General features: G+C 34.4%; 1 pseudogene; it reads right to left on the bottom strand.

The window, feature by feature from the left end:
- Positions 1 to 202: 202 nt before the first annotated feature.
- LOC112484405 lies at positions 203 to 321 on the bottom strand (annotated as a pseudogene).
- Positions 322 to 6784: the final 6463 nt, after the last annotated feature.

Below are 6784 nucleotides of genomic sequence, written 5' to 3'. Positions count from 1 at the left end.
ATATTCCCTCTCTCTCTCTCTCCCGTGCATGCATAATACATATACATAAATATATGTATGTATGTATACATGTATATATTTCTTTTATTTATTTTTATTTTTTATTTATTTTTATGTTTTAGGTGAGGCAACCCTTGGTTGTCCTCACAGATTGTAAGGACCTTGTCAGTTTACAATCCCTTATTTTTTATTTTTTTTTTTACGCCTACAGCACCTGGTCTTCCTAGGTGGTCTCCCATTCAAGCACTAACCAGGCTCACCCCTGCTTAGCTTCAGAGATCAGACAGGATCGGGCTTGTTCAGGGTAGCATGGCCATAGACACATGTATATATTTCTACATTTATTTCCCAAACTGTTTATATTGACAGCCATAAGTGTCAAGGATACCTTCAATTCCAATCAATTTTATTTTTTCTCTTTTCATATTTACCATTCCTTTCTCTAATGTGAGGAAAGTGACTCCTATTATCCTTAATATATTTATTTATTGCATCAGTCCTACCCATATGTAGTCCATTTCTCATTGCAACTGTGACCCCACTCATGAACCTTGTATGGACATCCATCTTGATGAACTCTACTTAATGACTTTTGAACTGAAACTTTAACATTATTTAAAAAATAACATTGCTTATATATTTTTATATCTAGAATTTCTCTTTAAAAAATACATTTATACCTAATCCGTTCTTGACACAGAGTTTCTGTTCTTTTCTCTATTTCTTAGATTATTTGAAGCTTACTTTCATGTTTATTTGCAAGATTCTTTTGGGCTGCTCTATTATCTTCAATTCTCAGAGTTCAAATGATCCCATTAATTGCATCTTCTAACTCTGCTTCAATGTGGCTTATTTCTGTGTAGGGCTTGTAATCTTTTGCTCTGAGCAATTCTTCAGTAGGGGTTGTTTACTACATAAATCCCAGTGTCCTGGGTTGTAGACTTTTCCCTGTGGAGTCATTCCGAGGAGTGATTTTGCATTTGCCTCTTCTAAGGATTTATGAGTTTTATTGGTTTGGACAAACTGTTCTGTTAGTTTCTATGGTGAGATTTCCATATCCTGGGAATATGATCCTCATCTCATGAGTGGCACAGGTTTGGTGTTCTTTTCCTACAGGTTATTCTTTTTGAACCTTGTCCCTAAGTACATGACTAACTTCCTTGTAGCTTTCCGAGGCCGGCAAACTGAGCTTGTAGAATAAAATGCACAGCATTCATGGCTCCTGCTTTTAAACAAAGTTTAGTTTTGACTCTCATGGGTGTGACTTCTCCTCTTCCTTCTCCTCACTTCTGTTAAATTCCTGCCCCTAGCCCCCTATGGCTTATATCTGATTCTTTTACCACTGATGAGTTTTATCTCCTACTTTTCCTTAAGACTTAGTTTTCTCTTTATTTCTGACAGTTAGGAATTTCCTTATTCTGTTTTACACCTGGCTATATATTAAGATAGTTTTTTAATTTTGATTTTTTTGTTATACATTAGTGCATATTTTAATCTTTTGACTAGGGAAGTTTGTATTGTTTCTAGTAATGAAGATAGACATACGTTCAAATCCTGAATTGCCAGTTTACTGGTCACATAGCCTCATGTCATTTCCATGTTTTCTTTTCTGTGAAAAGAAGAAAATAATACTCGACTGGGCTGTTCTGAGATACTAAGCACCTAGTTCAGCACCTGGCACCTAGTAGACTTCCCATAAATGGTTGTTATTATTCATATCAACAAAGGATGGTTGAAGAATGATATAATTTAATGTTTGAAAGTGGCTGACACATTATAAATATTAGATATTAGTGAAACTTGAGTCACTTTCAGAGGAATTATTAATGCTGGTATTGAAAAGCATCACAAAGCATTGTGGTACAGAGGAGGGGGCATGAGCTTTGGCATAAAATAAAATAAGGTTCAAGTTTTTACTCTTGTTTCCCAGCCTTTTAGAGGTTCGATTGTTAAATGGAAATACTTTTTTTTTTTTTTTTTAACCTCTTTTGGCAGATGTGAAGGTCTAGTGACCTCCTCACTTCTTATCACAGTGGTAAGAAACTTACTAGGGAGTAATTCCATTTTAATGGAAAAGTACAATGGGGATATAATTCAACTAGAAACTCATAGTGGCGGAGGTTGTTTGTGACCCAGATTCATTTTTAAGCTCTTTAAGACCATCCAGGTGTAGACATTTTATTCTCCCAGTTTTTCAAGTTGAGGAACCAGCAAGATGCTCCCCCTTTGAATTTCTCCTCTGGCTTTCTTGCTTGAAACAGACAGCTATCAGTATTACTAATGTTTATTAAGGGCCTGATGTCTACCACATGTTTTGTCATATATTAGTTCACTCTGTCTTCCCAATAACCCTGAGGTTGGGCAGTATTCCTGTTGACAGATGATTAAACTGAGGCTTAGAGAGTTGAAGTGACTGGCTTTAAGCTTACATGACTCATGGGCAATTGAACAAAGACTAAATGGCCCAATCCACTGGACTCTGATTCCTCCCTGTGATTCAAATTTGAACCTCTCACTGTATCCGCAAGAGGCCTGTGTCTATCAGTTGAGCCTGCTAATGTAGAAAAATGGAACTCATGATATTGACTCTCATTTGAAATAGGCAGACTTGCAATCTAAAATTGAATCTGAGTGGGGCAAGGCAAGCTGACTCTTTGCCAGGCAAGAGGACATTTAGCTAAGACAGCAGATTTGCACTGGCAGACTCCTGATCTGATAGCACTTTTTACCTTGGCACACTTGAAACTGTTCCCATGTGGTTCTGTAACAGGCGGAACCATTGGCAAAAGTGGTCTCCATGGGGGCTGCATGCCTCCAAAGTATCGAATGGCAGATGAGATAGTGGAAGTAGACCATATAAATGTCTGGTTCATACAGTCAGATGCCTTGGGTTTCTCTCCAGGACAATTCTGTTAGGTTCTACCACGGCATACTTGTGATATTTTCACATTCAAAACCTGCATTTTGTGCATTCGTATTGGGTAATTAGGTGTTTATCTACTCAGTTTGCATAACAGGCATACTGACATTTTTATGTGTAACAGATGTGATTGTCATACTCAAGACTGATGCAATTTCAGAATATGGCTTTATGATAATACCACAAATGGTAGACCCTGCAGAGTTTTGTAAATAATTAGCAGCAAAAGAAAAAAATGTGACCTTCAATGGCTTATTATTGGTTGAGATATTGTCACTGGAAATATTAGAGTAGAATAATTGCTGGTTTATTTTATGTATTATGATCTGCAGATTCTCAAATGTAGGTTTGTGATATTATTTCTTAATAAGACTATAGGTATAGTCATGTGTACCGAGATGTGTTTAATGAAGACTATATTCTATTATACAGGTTTACTTTTTTGTCCCATTATTGGACCCTTTGAAGTACATGCTAAATTCATATATTTATAAATTATGTCATTATCTTGTGAATAATTACTGCATTTTTTGTCTTATAAGGATCAATTTACTAAATGTAAAGTTTTAAGGATCAATTTACTAAATGTAAAGTTTTAAAATGTACCACAATACCAAAAAGTCTCTTTTGGCATTCTTTATTTTTTTAAAATACTGGGAGCTTCAAAAATAAAAGAGACCTAGATCCCTCTTGATGTTGAAAGGCTCTGGTTTTCCATTGTTTTGTGTTGCATATAAATATTTTCTATCTAAATATAAGCTATAAACTTTTAGAAAGCTGGAGCTATATTTTTATTTATTTTTGCTCTTTATTATTTCCTTTGTGTATGCTTTGATTTTTTTTTTTACTTTAGTTCTTGAAGAGGGAGTTTAGGTTATTGATTTGAGAGTTTTTATTAATGTAGGCATTTAATGCTATTAACTCATCTCTTGACACTATTTTACCTGTATCCTATAGATTTTGATATATTTTCATTATTATTCAGTACAATGCATTCTTTTCCTCGAGAATTCTTTGATCCATAGATTATTTAGAAACGTATTGTTTAGTTTCCAAGTGTTTGGGGATTTTCCTTTTTGTTACTGATTTTTAGTGTGACTTCATTGTGATCAGAGAACATACTGTATTAGTTTACTAGCACTGCCATAACAAAATATCACAGTCTAGGTGGCTTAAACAACAGAAGTTTATTCTCATAGTTCTGGAGGCTGTAAGTCCAATGTCAAAATACTAGCAGTTTTTTTGCTGAGGCTTCACTCCTTGGCTTGCAGATGACCATCTTCTAATGTGTTCTCACATGGCCTTCCCTTTGTGCACACACAACTCTGGCATTTCTTTTCTTATAAAGATACCTGTCATATTGGATTAGCGCTTTGCTCATGATCTCATTCAACCTTAATTACTTCCTTCAAAGGCCTGCCTTCAAATACGGTAACTTTGGGGATTAGGACTTCAACATGTGAATTTTGGGAACAATGCAGTCTATGTATGATTTCAATTCTTTTTAATTTGCCAAAGTTTATTTTACGGTCCAGGATGTGGGGTCTATCTTAGTATATGTTACGTGAGCACATGGGAAGAATGTATGCTTTCTTCTGTTGTTGGATGGAGTGTTCTATAAATATCACAAGTTTTTGGTCAATGGTATTGTTGAGTTTTATATTTTTACTGATTTTCTGCCTATTTTTTTCTGTTGGTTTTTGAGAGAGGGTATTGGAGTCTCCAGTCATAATTATAAACTTGTTTATTTCCCCATTCAGTTCTATTAGTTTTTGCTTCACATATTTTGCAGCTCTGTTGTTTGGTGTATACACATTTAGGATTGCTACATTTTCTTGATGCATGGATCTTTTTCTCATTATTTAACATCCCTTTCTGTTTCTGGTTATTTTCTGTGCCTAAAGTCTACTTTATCTGACATTAACATAGCCACTCTTACTATCTTTTGATTAATGTTTGAATGATATATCTTTTTCCATCGTTTTACTTTCAACTTGCCTGTATCATTATATTTGAAGTTTCTTATATATAGCTTATAGTTGGGTCATATTTCAAAAAAAAACTCTGTAATTTTCTGTCTTTTATTTGGAACACCTAGACCATTTATATTTATAGTAGGCAGAAGAGTGTCTCCACACAGATGTCCACGTCCTTATCCCCAGAACCTGTGAATATGTTACTGTACATGGCAAAAGGTAATTAAGGTAGCAGATTGAATTAAGATTGTTAACCAGCTGACCTTGACATGGGGATAACTCAAATATCTGGGTGGGAACAATGTAATCACATGGGTACTTAAAAGTGGAAGAGGAAAGCACATGAGGTCAAAGTAATGCAATGTGAGAAGGATGCAACTTACCTTTGCCGGCTTTGAAGATGGAGGAGGGAGCCACAAGCCAAGGAATGAAAGCAGCTTTGGGAAGCTGGAAAAAGCAAGGAAATGGATTCTACACAGCCTACAGAAAAGAAGGAAGACTTGCTGACTCCTTAATTTTAGCCCAGTGAAACCTGTGTCAGGCTTCTGACCTATAGAATTGTAACATAATAAATTCATATCGTTAATGCCATCAAGTTTGTGGCAATTTGTTACAGCAGCAATAGAAAACCAACACAACATTTAATGTAATTATTAGGGCTTGTTTTTACTTTTTGTCTTCTGTTTGTTCTCTCTGTTTTTCATTTCTGTTTTATTTCCCCTGAGTTCTGTGGATTATTTAAACATTTTTTTAAGAATTACATTTTATTTACATGTTTTCAAGTATTTTGTATTAGATAGCTTTTTTTTAAGCTTTTTTTTTTGCTCTAGGTATTACATTATATAACCTAAATTCTCAATCTACTGCTTCTATCATTTTACCTTCCTCCATTTATAATTGTCTTAAATATTTCCTCTACATACATTTGGAACTACATCAGATAGTGTAATACGTTTTCCTTCAGCTGTTGAACATAATTTAGAAAATTTAAGAAGAGAATCAAAATCTATTGCATTTTTCATATTTTTGCTTACTGCTTTTTTTTTTTTTGTATCATGAGTTTCTAAGCTTCTTCCTTTTATTTCCTTTTTGTTTAGAGACCTTCCTGTAACCACTCTTTTAGAATAGTGTACTGTGGACAAGTTCTCTTAGTTTCCCTTTATTTGATAATGCCTTGATTCCCCTTCATTTCTGAGGGACATTTTACTGGGCATAGGATTCTAGGCTGACAGTAATTTTCTGTCAGCACTTGAAAAATACTGTGCCTCTTCCTCTGGCTCTATAGTTTCTGATGAGAAATCCACTGTCAATGTAATTGTTTTTCCCATAGGTAAGGTGTTATAGTTCTCTGGATACTTTCAAGGTTTTTTTCTTTGTTTTTAATTTTCAGAAGTTTAATGATATGTTTCTGCATAGATTTCTTTATGTTTATTCTGCTTGGGGTTTGTTCAGTTTTTAGAATCTATAAGTTTATGACTCTTGCCAAATATAGAAAGTTTTAAGCCATTATTTCTTTTGAGTACATTTTTAGCTGTACCCTCTGTCTCCTTTCTCTCTGGGGCTCTGGTGACACAGATGTTAGATCTTTTGTGATAGTCCCCCCGGCCCCTGAGGCTCTGTTTACTTAATTTTTTAAATATATTTTTTTAGTTATAGTTGGCATACAATACTATGTTAGTTTCAGGAGGATAACATAGTGATTGGACATATATAACTCATAAAATGATCACCCCAATAAATCTAGTGCTCCTCTAACACCATACATAGTTATTATAATATTATTAGCTATATTCCTTATGCTATACTATCTCCATGACTATTAGTAACTACCAATTTGTACTTAAAAAAAATTATTTATTTAAATTAGTTTCAAGTATACAGTACATTG

The sequence above is a fragment of the Pteropus alecto genome, unplaced genomic scaffold, assembly GCF_000325575.1.
Source record: "Pteropus alecto unplaced genomic scaffold, ASM32557v1 scaffold75, whole genome shotgun sequence".
Classification (NCBI taxonomy): Eukaryota; Metazoa; Chordata; class Mammalia; order Chiroptera; family Pteropodidae; genus Pteropus; species Pteropus alecto.
This window is presented reverse-complemented; position numbering and strand designations above follow the sequence as displayed.